Genomic DNA, 17,032 nt, shown 5'->3' on the forward strand with positions numbered 1-17,032 from the left:
CTCCTAACACCCAGGTGGTGGCGGTCCTCCCCAGGTGTGCGCGCGGTGTCACCAGCCTCCTGCCGCCCTCGGACATCCTGCAGCACCCACTGCCCCTGTGCGGAATCCCCTCGCGGTTGCTTCCCACTCCAGCTCCGGCGTGACCTGAGGTTCCCGCTCCTAGCGCGGTGCCCAGGTGCCCGCAGCCTCGCCCCGGGGCGCGGCCGCCCCAGAAGGGGCTGGCTCTGCCCACGCGGGCAGGAAGGTCCCTGGAACCCCTTCTCTGTGTACTCCGAGCCCTCCTTCCCTGCTCTTGTTAAGGCACTCTTCTGGCTGGCTTTATCCTGTCACCCTGGCCTGGGGACCCGGGCAAGGGAGGGAGGAGAGCGAAGCTATAATAAGCATCTTCTTGATGAGCGATTGAGGCCTAGGGCTAGAAATGGGGACGGAGGTGTGAGGTATCAGAATGGGCTCTTGAGTCATAGTTGGAGAATTAAGCCCCCAGCATGACTATTGAATGAAGGAATGAATGAATGGCAACAGTAGACGATATTACCACTGCCCCCTTCCTTTGAAGACCTTGCATGCCAACCCCCACCACATTGTTGGGGGCAGCCGGTAGAGAGGCTGCTTTCATCAGCTCTTGCACAGCCTCGCCTTTATCCGGCCATAGGAAGTTAGATGTGTGTAGCAGCCCCAGTTAGTGCCCAGTGGAACCAAGGGGAGTGTCATATTACTCTTCGTTAGTTTCCATTTCCTAGGTGGGCCATTCCCTCCTCCCTTGACAACTGAAAATATTTGTCACACTCGCTCTGTCTCTAAAAGCAAACAGTTACTGTGCATGCGCTGGGGTTCGAATCCTATAGCTTCCTCTGAGGTGATTTTTGTTGGGAAATAATTTACATGGAAACAAATTGCTTTTTGAAGAGACTGCGTTACTTCTAAAGCAGAAGTAAGATAATTTTAAGATTCACTTTCTTTGATTAGGAACCGTGTTTTCCGGGGTTAAACCTTGTGCCAGTTAAAACTAAACATGTAAGGTTTGGGTTTAGGGTTTGGGAAACTGTATCTCTTCACTATTGACGTTCAACAGGTGTTCAGAAAACTGCATCTATATTTGGATATATGCCACTTCTATTAAATAGCGGCCTCTTTTTCTCCATTCTAGTGACCTAAATAGTTCCCACAAATAGAGTAGTTGTCACTACAGGAAATATGCTGGATCCAGACCTACAGATGCACTCTGAATGAATTGAGCAAAGCAAATATACTCTATTGAAGTATCGTTCTAGATAGTAAAGTGAATGTGAAGGAAGACCGAGGGAAATAATTTTAAAGTTGATTTATATGGTGCTTATTAATAAAGTGAAAATAGCAGTCAAGATATCACCCCAGACACTCAATCCGTAGAAATGTTACAGTCTCTGGTACCTTGAAATATGCCAAACCATACCTTTAATGTCTCAGTAATACTAACCAGTTTTTAAGTATATGGGAAAATGAAGTATTGTGACTAAGTGGCACAAGACTGGGAGGTGGGCCTTTTGAAATACACAGGTCAAGGATAAGAAGCTAGCATTGTTGTAATTACAATAATTGTGGACGTTAGCAGTGACATATACATAGCGCCCTGGGCGGTTCCTCCTGTCTGTCTCTGTCTTGGGGCTTTACTTTGCTGTGTGTGCTCAGGGAGCCCTGTTGATGCTGTTACCAACCTGGATGTGATGTGGCCATCTCTCTCTACTCTCATAGCCTCACTCTACTCTCTTCTTCATCATTTGAGGGGAGCTTTGTGGAATAGCTAAGCATAGTTTTAAGAAGGATTTTGAGATTTGGCTCCTGACCACATCATCCAAATGGACCACTTCTCAGTAGGCACTGGAGCTATGTGCAACCTCAGGGTGAGGGGGGAGTCACCTTACCGAGAAGTCACTTGCTTTTGAGACCTTCCTTCACCTAAGTGACTTTGTCCTTGGGCTGTGGGCATAAAGTGGATCTGTGAGGTTAGAAGGAAATCAAGGTGGACAAGAAGCTTGGTGAGGCACCAGGGACCTGAGTTTGGTTTCATAGTGGAGCTAGGAGGAAGAGATTTAACTCCAGGGAGGAAATCCCCAAACAAAGGTGCAGCTACCCTCTAGAACCTGCCCTGGAACTGGGAAGCAGAGGGTTGGCTCACAGTGCTGACCATCCCGGATCCTGTTTGAATCCATGGCTGTCTTTTCTCTGAAACTGGTCAGTGGCTGGGTTGTTTGCTTCTAGCCACTGAATACTAGAAGTTCATACTTGGCTTAGGAGGATTAGGAGGAACTTAATGGAGGACCGTGGGGGAGAAGAAGGTGGGAAATAGTGGGTGAGAGGGAGGGAGGCAAACCATGAGAGACTCTTGAATGCTGAGAACAAACTGAGGACTGATGAGTGTGGGGTGGGGGAGGGGAAGGGGGTGATGGGCATGGAGGAGGACACTTGTGGGGATGAGCACTGGGTGTTAAATGGAAACCAACTTGACAATAAACTATTAAAAATTAAAAAATTAATTTAAAAAAGTTCATACTTGGCTGTGGGGTGCACTTATCTACATAGTGAAAGATTCTTATCCACTTGGCTTCCTGTATATCCCAAGAGGTCACTGGTAACACAGAGCCTGAACTGATAGGAAGGAAACTTCTCTCATTCTAAAGCCACTCAGCAAGGCTTTTGGTGTGCATTGCACACCTTTAATAAAACTGTACTCTTACTTCATTTTGTCCCATGACTGGAAAGCAGGAAGAGCTCCCCTAAAACATGGTGAGCCAGAACTTCATCTGGAGTGAGAAAACTAAATGTGTGCCTTNTGAGAGGGAGGGAGGCAAACCATGAGAGACTCTTGAATGCTGAGAACGAACTGAGGACTGATGAGTGTGGGGTGGGGGAGGGGAAGGGGGTGATGGGCATGGAGGAGGGCACTTGTGGGGATGAGCACTGGGTGTTAAATGGAAACCAACTTGACAATAAACTATTAAAAATTAAAAAATTAATTTAAAAAAGTTCATACTTGGCTGTGGGGTGCACTTATCTACATAGTGAAAGATTCTTATCCACTTGGCTTCCTGTATATCCCAAGAGGTCACTGGTAACACAGAGCCTGAACTGATAGGAAGGAAACTTCTCTCATTCTAAAGCCACTCAGCAAGGCTTTTGGTGTGCATTGCACACCTTTAATAAAACTGTACTCTTACTTCATTTTGTCCCATGACTGGAAAGCAGGAAGAGCTCCCCTAAAACATGGTGAGCCAGAACTTCATCTGGAGTGAGAAAACTAAATGTGTGCCTTGTTTTATTAAAAAGGTCTTCTGGATGGGGTGGATGAAGAGCCTGAGTGCCAAAAACTACACTTCTTTTTTGGATGTGTATGGAAGGAGATTTGGTTGACCCTCCTCACATGGATCACAAAACTGGCCCAGAAGGAGACTTCAGATGTGATGGAGCTATTTGTCAAATTTTCCTTGGGGTAGAAGCAGAGCAGCTGAAAAACCTATTGTCCTGCTGATAGTTTTATTTCTCAGAGGACAGAGGGTGCTATGAGAGAGACCATGGGTGCTCGATCTGCCTTTACCCAGCAAGAAAGAGTTGGCCAAAAAAGAAGAGACTGGCACAGGGGAAGGTGGCCATGTTGTCTTAGACTACATAACAAGCAAGGAAGGGTGGATATTGGGCTCAGACTTGTATCCAAAATTTGAGGAAAACAGATTTCATAGATTCCCCTAGAAAATTCCTGGGCCCAGGTGCTGTGAAGGAAGACATTTCCACTGAGAAAGTGTGAGGCTCACTGGAAATCAAGTCACATGGTTGTATATTTTGATTTTAAAAAGCTCCATTTTCTCTCTTGATCCTACACCCTATCACCTTTTCCCAGAACAATTTATTCTAATGAGGAAAAAAGAGAGAAGTCACTCAAGACACTGTATGGGCCTTAAAAGGGTAGAGCCCAAAGTAATTAGACAAGAAAAAGGAATAGAAGGAATGTAGATTGGAAAGAAGTAAACCATCTCTATTCACAGAGGATATGATCATATGTATAGAAAATCCTAAGGATTTAGGAAATGCTAAAAGAAAAAACCTTTAAAATATGAAATTCCGCAAAGTGTTAGGGTATGAGATCAATATCTAACTTCAGTTATATTTCTATGAACTAGCAATGAACAGTCTGAAGTTAAGAAAATAATTCCATTTATAATAACATCTAAAAGAGTAAAATATTTAGAAATAGATTTAACAAAAGTAATGTAAAACTTGTGCACTGGAAACTACAAAACTTTGTTGAATAAATTAAAGAAAACCTAAAACAACGACAACAACAAAACACAGGAAAGACATCCATGTGCATGGATTGGAAGACTTAATATTTTTAGAAGGGCAGTACTGCTTATAGTGATCTGTGACTCAGTGCATTCCCTACCAAAATCCCAACTGCCTTCTTTACAGAAATTGACAAGCTGATCCTAAGATTCATTTGGAAACATGAGAGATCCAGAATAAACAAGACTATTTTTTTTTTTTGGTTTCTCTGCACCTGCAGTGTGATTTTTTTTTTTAATTATTTATTGTCAAGTTGGTTTCCATGTAACACCCAGTGCTCATTCCAACAAGTGCCTTCCCCTATGCCCATCACCTCTTTTCCCCTCTCGCCCAACCCCCTCAACCCTCAGTTGGTTTTCAGTATTTAAGAATCTCTTATGGTTTGCCTCCCTCCCTCTCCTTATCTATTTTTTCTGTCGTCTGTTAAGTTTCTCCTGTTTCATATATGAGTGAAAACATATGGTATCTGTCCTTCTCTGCCTGACTTATTTCACTTAGCATAACACCCTTGAGTCCCATCCACCATGCTACACATGGCCAGATTTCATTCTTTCTCATTGCCACGTAGTATTCCATTATATAGATAAACCACATCTTTAGACAAGACAGTCTTGAAAGAGAACAAAATTGGAGTTCTCATACGTCCCCACTTCAAAGCTTGCTACAGAGGTACAGTAAACAAGACAGTGTGATAATAGCATATGGATAGACATGGAGTGACAGAATAAAATCAAAAGTCCAGAAATAAACCCGTATGTCTGGTAAATTTGTTTTTCCAAGGGTTCCAAGACAACTCAATGGGAGAAAGAACATTCTCTTCAGCAAATGATGGTGGACAGCTGGCTATCCACATTGCAAAAGGCATAGAGAGGGATGGCTAATGGGAACAGTGTTTCTTCTTGGGGTGATGAAGATGTTCTGAAATTAGATAGTGGTGTTAGTTGCGCAACTTTGTGAAGATACTAAAAGCCACAGGATTGTACCCTTTAAAAGGGTAAGTTTTATGGTAGTATGTAAATTACATCTCAATTAAAAGTAGAAAACAGGGGTGCCTGGGTGGCTCAGTCAGTAAAGCGTCCGACTTCAGCCCAGGTCATGATCTCATGGTTCGTGGATTTGAGCCCCACATTGGGCTCTGTGCTGACTGCCAGCTCAGAGCCTGGAGCCTGTCTTCGGAATCTGTGTCTCCCTCTCTCTCTGACCCTCCCCGGCTCATGCTGTCTCTATCTCTCTCTCAAAAATAAATAAAACATTAAAAAAAATTTTTTTTAAAGATCCTTTAAAAAATGTAAAAGTAGAAAACAATTCAGGGGGCGCCTGGGTGGCTCAGTCGGTTAAGCATCCGACTTTCGCTTAGGTCACGATCTCGCGGTTCGTGGGTTCGAGCCCCGCGTCGGGCTCTGTGCTGACTGCCAGCTCAGAGCCTGGAGCCTGTTTCAGTCTGTGACTCCCTCTCTCTCTGNGTTAGTGCCAGTCAAGTAATTTCTGCATCTGTACACAATAATTTAAAATAAAAATGGTTACCAGAGAGAAAGCCAAAAAAAAGTGGGAATAAGCTAAAAGAACACATGAACTGGGGCACCTGGGTAGCTCTGTCAGTTAAGCGTCGACCCTTGGTTTTTGCTCGGGTCATAATCTCATGGTTTGTGGGTTCAAGCTCCAAATTAGGCTCTGTGCTCACAGCATGGAGCCTGCTTGGGATTCTCTCTCCCTCTCTACTCCTCCCCCACTCCCCTCGCCAAGATTAAAAAAAAAAAAAAACTTTAAAAAAAAAAACGAACACAAGCAGGAAAGGAGCTGAGGAGTAGACATGAGGGAATTGAGAGTACAAATAGCTATCACACAATCCCCACAATATGTTTTTTCCCTGTATATTCTTGTCATTGTATAAACATGTTCATTCTTCGTAACACTCAAGTTAGTAAAATCAACGTATAGTATTTTCCTCTAAAATGCTTGATAAAGGATAAAGTAATTGTGTTTTAAAACTTTAAATATCACTTAAATATAGCGTTCCTAGAGAGAAAGAGGGCACGAGCTCCATATGCAAGTGTGGAAACAAAGTTTATGGACAGTTTGAAGCAGTAAGAAGCTGGTGGCTGGAAGGCAAAAATACCTCAGGCAGTAAAAGGCCTTTTTTGGTAGGATTAGAACAAGAAAAAGAACCAGGAAGTGATAGACCCACTTCTTGGGACTCTTGCTATAACTTTCACAGAAAGCAGAACTGCTCAGCTATTAGTCTCTTTTCTTCTTTTCTCTCAAAAGCAAATGAGCCAGGGATTGTTTGAGAAGGGATTCAAGCCCAGAAGATGAGGACCCCTGCAGGGGCTGCACAGGCAGAGCCCAGTAAATGCCCCGGTGGGGGAACAGATGGCAGGGCCGTCCAGGAAGAACACGTAGTTGTACTCAAAGAACTGCATTTGGTAAATTTTTAAGAAGTTGTGAAGAAAATGAGGGGCACCTGGGTGGCTCAGTCGGTTAGGTGTCCAACTTCCGCTCAGGTCATGATCTTGTGGTATGGGAGTTGGAGCCCTGTCAGGCTCTGGGCTAACAGCTCAGAGCCTGGGGCCTCCTTCAGATTCTGTGTCTCCATCTCTCTCGGTCCCTCCCCCATTCACCCTTGTCTGTGTGTGTGTGTGTCTCTCTCTCAAAAAATAAGCATTAAAAAATTTTTTTTAAGTTATGAAGAATATGAGGAGTATCAGAACATTTGAAGCAGGCAAATGGCCCCATTTTCAGAAAATGGGGGGAGGCGTGGCATAGATCCTATTAAAGAACAAAGCTCTACTTCATCCTTTGATAAGCTCTAGACTCAGTTATTAAAGCAAAGAGAAGTGAAGGTACTCCCTAGGAGGCAGTCTGGTTTACCTTTTAAAGAAAATCATGTTAAGGAAACACTGAGCCGAGTTTACTGTTAGCCAGGCACTGGAGCCTCTGGAAGTGATGGTCTTTCCTGCCAAACACCATACCCTTTGTGGATCTTTCTCAAATGCTGAAATATTTAATTTTTACAGAAGAATGGACTATCTGTAATATATACGATCATACGTATATACCCTAGTGTCCACTTATTCAAGCAATATTGGTTTCTAGGAAGGGCATGGCTATCCCAGAACTTACATGGGGAATATAGATAAGAATCCACAAGCTATTAGGGCTCTGGGTGACAAGAGCTATGACACTAGAAGCTCAGGCTGGGATGGGGGCATAGGAGGGACCCTTCTTTCACGCTTGAAAGTTGGTTCCTCAGCCTAAAAGCCCTGAGGAATGAGCCAGAATTAGCTGCCCAAACAAGACCAGGAAATGAGGGCAAGAAGTGTCAATGATGAGGCCCAGGTTTCTTGGATACCTGGGTGGGCAGTGGAGCTACCCACCGAGATGGGGACACAGGGAGAAGAAGAGTGGAGGCATAATTTGAGTTTAGATTTAAATCCATGTTGAAGTGGACACGCGGGTGTAGAGTCCACAAGAGGTTGGACATATGGAGCTGGAGTGAAAGGAAGAGGAGCTGTGGAGACACGGGGAAAAGGCACCAGAGAGGTGGAATAATGCTGGGGGACAATGGGAATTTAGAGCCATTGTACAGCTCTTTTGCTTGTGAGTAACAGAAGCTCAACTGATAAAGGCTTAAGTAAAAAAAAGGTACATTTTCTCATGAAACTCATCAGCCCAGGATGTGCTGGTTTCAGGCCTGGCCTAGGACCCCAGTGCCACCATCTGGTCTCTGTCTTTCATCTCTGCTGACTTCTTCATGTTGGCTTCCTTCTCAGGCAGTTGCCCCTCATGGGGCGGGCATGGGGCCATCTCCAAATCCAGACTCCCATTCTTCCCGCTTAATGACCCCAAGGGGAAAAAAAGAATATTTCCCCCAACAATTTATGCAAAAGTCTTAGGTTTGAGTCTCGTTGGTTAGCCCTTGGTCATATACCCATCCCAATTCCTCAAACCAGGGGAATGAAATACCCATGCCTGCAGTGGGGTGGTCAGCCCCCAAACCATGTGGACTAAGAGGGGGGGAAAGGTGGCTCCTCAGGGTGCTGCTACAAAAAAGGAAAAGTATTTGCTACACAGGTGAGACATCAGGCAGCCCCCGCAAAAGCCAGGCGAAGTGGGGGCATGGTTAGCAGGGTCGGGTGCTTCTGGGAAAAGGGTTGGAATGGATCCAGTGGATTAGCCATCAGGAGCCAGGGTGACCTTGGCAAGAGCCATGCCAGTAAGTGGTGGTGATGGAAGCCAGGTGGCGGTGGGTTGAGGAATGAGTGGGAGGCGGAGTGTCAGATATAGAAAACTCTCAGCAACTGGGTCCTGGAGGGGAGGAACCGTGCCCTGGTCCCAGGCATTCCAGTGAAAGCCTGTTAAAAGTTGATGGAAGAGAAGCAGCTGGTAGATATTTCAGAAACCTAAGAGGCAGGACTTGGAGCAGGGGAGTGGGGGCGCCAGGACAGGGTGAGTGTGGTGTGGGTGGCAGTAATCGTGTCTGGGAGACACTGCAGGTTGGCCTCTTATGCACTTGTTACATTATCTACCTGACAAATGGCAGCCATGCTACAGGATTAGGAGAAATATAAGGGGAAATGTGTTTTGTTTTATTTTGTTTTTAATTATAAACTTCTCTAACTCACATAGAAGCTTACTTCTCGAAGACATTCGGTATATTTTTCAAAACTTTGGAAAATTACGAACTAGAAAGCCACGGTTCCTGGATCTGGCTGCAGGTCAGAATGAGTGGGAGACCGAAGACAGATTGTAGGGCCTGAATCCAGACCCCCTGAATTGGAATCTCTGTGGGAGAGGGTCAAAAATCTATTCTTGTTTGGTTTGCTTTTGGTTTTTATAAACCGCCTCTCAGAGTAATTCTTAGGTGGCTTCCTGCAGGAAATTTTTGGATACCACTGAAAGACAAAGTTCAGCTAATGGAATCCTGATAGTTGAACCATTTAAGCTTGAGAAGCAGGTCGGCCTCAACCCAGAAGAGAGGCTCACTTTGGTGTCCCTTCCATGGCATGTGGTCCAAGCTCCATCTGTTCACATTTTTTTAATGTTTTATTTATTTCTGAGGGAGAGAGAGAGAGACAGTGTGAGCAGGGGAGGGTCAGAGAGAGAGGGAGACACAGAATCTGAAGACAGGCTCCAGGCTCTGAGCTGGCAGTCAGCACAGAGCCCAACACAGGGCTCGAACCCATGAACTGTGAGATCATGACCTGAGCCAAAGTCGGATGCTTAACCAACTGAGCCACCCATGCACCCCATCTGTTCACATTTTTAACAAATGACCTCGGTGAAGACATGGAAGTCACGCTTACAAAACTGGGAATTATGCAAAAGATGCAATTAATAAACAGCCTTTTTCACTTAATAGGATATGATAAACTTTTTCTTGTATCATCAATTACTCTTCAGAAATAGCTTTCATGGCCTCACCCTAGTCTATCACACAGCTTGGAACATTGTTTCTAATTTCACGCTGTTATCTATAATATTGCAGTGAACATTCCTGGCTTATAAATCTTTGTATATCTAGGTTATTTTTTTTCCTTAGAAAAAAGCCTGTTCTGCTGAGTATGAATTACTATGTCAAAAGGTATAAATATTTTTCAGGTTTATATATATTCCTGATTTTATACATATACATACTCACACACACATATATAATACATATATAAATAATACATATTTTACACTAAAACCTTGGTTTGAGAGTGTAATTCATTCCAGAAACATGCTTGTAATCCAGAGCACTTGTATATCAAAGCGAATTTCAAGAACTGTTGGCTCAGTTGTGATCATATGATGTTCAGCGTCATGTACTACTCATGTTGAAAGACATCGCTCATTTATCAAGTTAAAATTTATTAGAAATGTTTGCTTGTCTTGCAGAACACTCGTAGAACAAGTTACTTGCAATCGAGATTTTACTGTGTATGAAATAAAACATTATATATTTTATTCTGAATATATCTATGTGCATATATTCCTTTTTCAGAAAAGTTATTCCAAATTAGATTCCCACCAGAGTCTAATATGAGAATTATTATTTCACCAAACTGTCACTAAAACTATGTATTATTATTAAAAACAAATGTGATGGGAAAAAATTTATTTTAATATGCTTTTTTTTTTACTGTGAAGTTGAACTTAAAAATGTGTAATTATCATCTCTATTTCTTTGTGAGTTTTCTGTGAACTTTGTCCAATTTTCATTTGGAGTGCTAGATTTTATCTTGTAGATGTTTAAATGTTTTGCTCAATGATGGTTCTCAGTTTTTTGTCACAATTATTATATTTTTCCAGTTTGAGGTTTGCCTTTTTAATTTTTATAATTTTTGACAGGGAAATATATTTAATATTTGTGGTCAACGCAAACATTTCTTTCCTCTTTGATGTCTTTTATGTCTCTAGAAAATCCTTAGGGGCGCGTGGGTGGCTTAGTCGGTTAAGCGTCCGACTTTCACTTAGGTCATGATCTCGCAGTTCGTGGGTTCGAGCCCCGTGTTGGGCTCTGTGCTGACTGCCAGCTCAGAGCCTGGAGCCTGTTTCAGTCTGTGACTCCCTCTCTCTCTCTGACCCTCCCCTGCTCATGCTGTCTCTCTCTCTCCTAGAAACAAATAAATAAATAAAAATAATAATAATAAAAAGAAAATCCTTAAATATTCCAGAATCCTTAAATTAAAAAAAAAACTTTCAAATAGTTAACTCTTTAATCCACTTGGAAATAAAATCAGTTATGTTGGGATCTTTTGGAACCTTCTTTTCCTTTTGTGTTGTTCTGTTGATAGATTCTTATGCCCAGATCATATTGTCTTAAGGATTGTCATTTTAAAATGTTTTTTAATTAAATGGTAACACAGACCCTTCTGATCTCATTTCTCTTTGTTTTTCAAATACTGTCAATCATCGTTTCCTGTTATTCTTTCAGAAGAACTTTAAAATTACTTTATTAGATTCTTCCCAGAAAATCCCGCTGGGATCCATTTGTATTGGAACTGCATTATATCTTGGTGTTTGCTCTTCCCAAGCAGGAACTCAGCATGGCTTTTACTCAGACCTTTTATATATCTCAGAAAGGTGTTTGATTTACTCATTTAGGTTCTTTAGGTTCTGTATACTCTTATTAATGCCGTTCTTAGGCATTTTATATTCCTTTACTCTTATGAATCAGATTTTTTCCTTTATATTTTCTAGATGGTATTGCAAGAATGCAAGAAAGGTACTGATTTTTATGCATTTTTGTTATGTACATGTTCATTTGATTCAAGTTATTCTGACAGATTTTCAGTAGATTCTCTTGGGTTTTCTAGATAGACAGATGTATCAACTACATTCATGATTACTTCTTTTCCTCTTCTGTTTGATCTTTTATTGTACTAGGAAGCAAAACTGATACGAAACTTCTAACTCTGATGATAATGCTTTTGTTATTTCACCCTAAGATATGTTAGCTCTTGGTTTAATATTTTATAAATTAATCACATTAATAAATTATCTTTCTATTACTAATCTTAAAAGAATTTCATTTGGAAAAAACTAGAACAGATGTTGAGCTTCATTAAATGCCTTTTTCCTTTTTCCTTTAGCCTGTGTTCTATGGAAGGCAATTCTGGGAGATTGTTAATAGGTGTTCCAAAAGGGTTCTATAGTTAAGTAACTTTGGGAAGTGCTGTGTTCTGTAGCCTCCTCATGAAGCTTTCCAGCGCTCCCAGATCAACCTAAATAAAGTCTTGTGTCACATTCATAAATTACAAGACCTAACATAGAGGACACTTAATAGATCTTCATGCATGATCAAATGAATGCTTCATGCATGAGCAAATGAATGACTGGAAAAATTAACAGGACTATAAAAAATTGAGAAGCATGATGCCTTTGATTCCAGGGAACTCCCTCTCCCTGTCATCTCCTTGCTTTCCTTTCTTTCTTCTTCTGCCCTTCTTCTAGAATAGCATGGAAGGCAGACCAGAGCAGCTCCTGGTACTGGCACATGTTAGACAGCGTGTGCCTTAAACACATCTCAGCCCTGCGTGGTTTAAATAACATTCATAGCTGGAAAAATAAAGCTGTGAAAAGGCTTTATCCAGCAAATTCCAGTTTCCTGATCCCACAGGCTAATGTAGATTCCTTAGTAGGCTCAGCAGTTTCAAAGATGATGTCATCTGAACAAGCAGCCCTGGCCATAATATGTCCATGATTTAACTAAGGGAAAAACAAAAATGAAAATAAAAGTTAGGTTTCACCCTTAAGGATGACATGGAGTTTTAAAATGGAAGTGAGGCTTGGCCTGACTTAGTTTTTCAGTAACTCAAAAAGGTTAAAATTTTAAATGACGGGAGATGTTTGTGATATCTATCTCAGCATGATTTATACTAGCAAGAAATGGGAAGCTCTAGCAACGTCCAAGAGTAAGGATATGGGAAATTAAATTGTTACACATTCATCTTAGAATAATAGTATGCAGTCATTAAAAATTGTTTTCGGGACACCTGGGTGGCCCAGTCGGTTGAGCGTCTGACTTCAGCTCAGGTCACGATCTCACGGTTCGTGGGTTCAAGCCCCACGTAGGGCTCTGGGCTGACAGCTAGCTCAGCGCCTGGAGCCTGTCTTCGGATTCTGTGTCTCCCTCCTCTCTAACCCTCCCCCGCTCATGCTGTCTCTCTCTCTCAAAAATAAATAAAACATTAAAAAAATTGTTTTCAAATAATTTCTGATGGCATGAGGAAAAACTAATGGTGAAAAATCTAGATGCAAAATTACTTAAACATTTTGATTCCAATTTTTTAATAAAATTGGAATCCAGAAAAAGGACTGGATGGAAATACATCAAAATGTTAGAAGTAGTCATTATCCTGTGCTAATGTGGTCTCATGCAGCTGCTTACCTCATCCGAAGCAGGGATACAACACTTGCTCCAGCAACAGTGAGGATGAAGAGATAAAACGTGTGAAATGCCTTATAAACAAACTGTACAGTGCGGTTTCATAATAATATGTTGTTGGGTGGTGTCCAGAGTGGTGGTGGTGCTTACTTACTAGGAAACCGTTATATATTCTTGACCATTTTATAAGACTTCTGTGATAACAGATGTTTGATTCTTCTCTCTCTTCTATTTCTTGGTATTAAGCATGAAGATAAACAAAGGAAACTGCTTTAAAAACATCATTTCTAGATTCAACACAAATCAGAGTTGAAGGACTAACCCTTTCTTTTTAGTTACTCTCCCAGTGAAATAGTGAATTGAGTAATATCAGTAAACAACACATTATGTAAAGCTTTCCAATACTTAATATAAACTGAAATGTATTTAAACTCATAGCCTGGGATTTTAAAATAAGAAAATACAACTGCTTCTCCACTGAACTCAAAAGCTGTGCTTTGTATATTTCTTTCACATCTGTTTGGCTTAAAACCTTAGTAACTAATACTCAAGAGAATAAAATGACTGTTGCAGTTAGTGTAGTGCTCTTCTTAAAAATGTCCCAGTCCAGGGCACCTGGCTGGCTCAGTCAGTTGAACGTCCAACTTTGACTCAGGTCATGATCTCAGAGTTCCTGGGTTTGAAGCCTTTGCGTTAACAGCATGGAGCCTGTTTCGGATTCTGTGTCTCCCTCTCTCTGCCCCTCCCCTGCTTGCAGTTTCTCTCTCTCTCAAAAATAAACAAACATTAAAAAAAAAGTCCCAGTCCTTATCAATGAATTGAACTCTCAAACTATGCATAGATGCCAACCATAAGAACTTTGTATGCACAAACACTTCTGAAAATCTCATCATGATGCAAACCATTTCTGTAGATTTTGGTTTGAGAATTTAAAAATAATGCTCATTAAAGACCCTAAATATATGTGGCATATTACTTTTTAGAATGCTTACTTAATTACTGAATATCTACTAAAAAGTCTTAGATTTGTATATTTGTTAGGATACACAGAACTCATTCCTGTACATGCTCCTCTTTTAGGCTCACTCAGCCTCTCAAGCTCTGATTTAGAGCAGGTAATGTTTTCGCAGGACTAGTAAGAAATCTAGGACCTATAAAGCTGCTTAGCCTATGTGAGCCTTAGTTTTGTCATTTGTAAAATGGAGATAAAAATAGAACCTAGCCCATAAGGTACTAGGTAGGATAAAATGGTTTCATCAGATAAGACTTCACATAACAAGTCCTCGAAAGTTAGGTATACAGTAGTCCCCCACCTTATCCACTCTTTCGCTTTCCATGGCTTCGCTTACCTGCTGTCAACTGCAGTCCAGAAACAGATGATCCTCCTTTTGACGTGTGGTACTAATGTTGTCACAATGCCTATGTCATTCACCTCACCTCCTCTCACCACAAAGGCATTTTATCATCTCATATCATCACCAGAAGGGTGAGAATAGTACAGTAAGATATTTTGAGGGAAAGAGACCACATTCACATAATTTCATTACAGTATAATTCCATAACTGATCTATTTTATTATTTGGTATTTTTGTTCCTGATTTATAAATTAAACTTTATACCATAGGTGTGTATAACAGGAAAAAACATTGTGCATACAGAGTTCAGGCATGCACTGAAGGGCTTGGAATATATTCCCCCTCAGTAAGGGGGCGGGGAACTACTGTATTACTAAAATAATTATGCCTTTTCCATTATTCCAAGGATAAGTCAGAACCCAGACAGAATGCTTGAATACCAGGGGAGACAAAATTGGCAGCTAGGATTTTGGAAGCTTATCATTGAATAATGTTCCCTGTTTGTTTGTTTTTAGTCATTCTTTTAAATAAAAAGATTTAAAGATTGTAGTTTTTTAAAGTAATCTCTGTACCAGACATTGGGCTTGAACTCAGAACCCCAAGATCAAGAGTTGCACACTCTACTGACTGAGGCAGCCAGGTGCCCTGTTTTGAAGCCCATCTTTGAGAAGATGGTGTTTGGGTACTTTGAGGGACTTTTCATTGTCCTGAAGATTTTTTTTCCCCCTTGTCACAAATGACATTTTTTTCTTTGACATTAAAAAATTTTTTTTCTAGCCTAAACAATAGGAGGAAAAAGATTCTGTCCACATATACCCTTGCATGAGATCAGCTCCTTGAACCTAGGCTGAGCCAGTGTGCCCAGGACCCACTGGGATGAGGCCATGCCGTGGTCTTCCAGAAAACAGGGACAAGGAGATGACAGGTCTCCATTCCTCCCCACCAACCCCTTCCCCCAGCTGCTTGGAATCCCAGATATCTGTCCTTTTCCACATTGATGGCTTGGCTTGCAACTCCTGGAGTGATCACCCCTGGAAGTGGCAGCCCTTTCTGAGAACACAGGAAAAGGAGAGCAAGGTGGAGGCCGAGACACAAACTCTGTGTAACGGCACAGGTTGCCTGTGCAGTGGGCTTGTTGGCTCTGAACCGCGGTGATGCTCTTCTGTAGTCTTCCTGTGGCCTCTTGTTCCTTTGAATTCTTGTTTTTGCAGATAACACCACAAAGTCCCTGGAGCTCATAGCTCTGGGAAACCCTCTGATATGTCACAGTTTAACACAGCTGATCAGCCTTGTGCCTGTGGGTGAGCCGTTTTAGTACATCATATCTGAGGATCCACTCAGACTCTTCAAGGTTGTTGGTTTTGTACGTCATCACTTTTTTTCTCATGTTGTTCATGATAGAGCCTACCTACTTGAGGTGTGATGAGGAGGCAGAAAAGTGAGGGATGGAGGCCAGAGCCAGATGGCCACCTGGATGAGGGCGAGGAGAAAGCCAGTCGGTCCTCGGACACTGGCTCTGCACCTACTATGTGCCGGACACCATAGATGCTAGGTTACAGTGGTGACCCAGACGGACGAGGGCCCCTCTCTCCAAGTGCTCCTAACTCTCTCCAAGAATGTCAGCTACTGATAAGTGCTCTGAGTAGGTAATGAGGGTGTGGGCAGCAGACCAGACTAGAGATGCTACTCTGTCAGCATGCTTCCTAAGGAAGTGCCCTGTGATGTGCAGAGAGCTTCAGAAGGGCCTTCCAAGCAATCCTCAGGTGGGAATGCCTTGGCATATTGAAAAGGTGGCACAAAGGCCAGTGGAATCAGACACTCAAGACATTCATTCCCTCAGCCATGTGCCAGAAACTGTTCCAAGCAAGTGGGAAGCATTAGTTGAAAAAAAGAGCCTAAAAGGCCTGCTTTCCCACAGCATACACCCTACCTGATGGAAACAGGGAATATGAAGTCACAAATATAGTAAGTGAATTTTCTATTATGGGAGAGCCATGGGAAGAGAACACAAATTTTTTTGCTGTTATGGATAATGCTGCATTAGACATCCTCACACAAAAATCTTTTTCATATATCTAGGATTTTTCCTAAGGATAGATTTCAAAAAGTAGAACTATCCCCATTTTAAAGGCTTTTAACACAAAGTATCAAATTGCTTTTCAGTGAGGTTCTACCACCCGATTACATATAAAGGTGTTTATTTTAATACACCCTTACTTGTGTTATTATGAGCTCTTTCAGTGTTCAAACATTATGTCTTTAATTGGTGTTGCTTTGATAATGAAATTAAACACTATGTTTCGGCTGTTTATCATCTGTGGGAGAAAGTATCACTAAATGAACTAACAACGTAAGCAAGCTATACAATACCTCTTCCTAGTTCTACTTCTCTTCTGTAGAAGACAAATATTTCTTTGTCAAATATATACCAAAGTATATTTAAGGATACTTTAAAAATAAGTATTAAAGTTCTGTCTGGTAGGGTTGCTATTTA

General features: G+C 41.7%; 1 protein-coding gene across 2 annotated transcripts in view; it reads left to right on the forward strand.

Annotated features, from left to right (window-relative positions):
- The window catches only part of EHD4 (EH domain containing 4), an 83,552-nt gene that overhangs the window by 310 nt on the left and 66,210 nt on the right, over window positions 1–17,032 (forward strand). The gene's annotated exons all lie outside the window — the stretch shown is intronic.

The sequence above is a fragment of the Crocuta crocuta genome, unplaced genomic scaffold (genome assembly GCF_008692635.1).
Source record: "Crocuta crocuta isolate KB4526 unplaced genomic scaffold, BGI_CrCroc_1.0 scaffold102, whole genome shotgun sequence".
Lineage (NCBI taxonomy): Eukaryota > Metazoa > Chordata > Mammalia > Carnivora > Hyaenidae > Crocuta > Crocuta crocuta.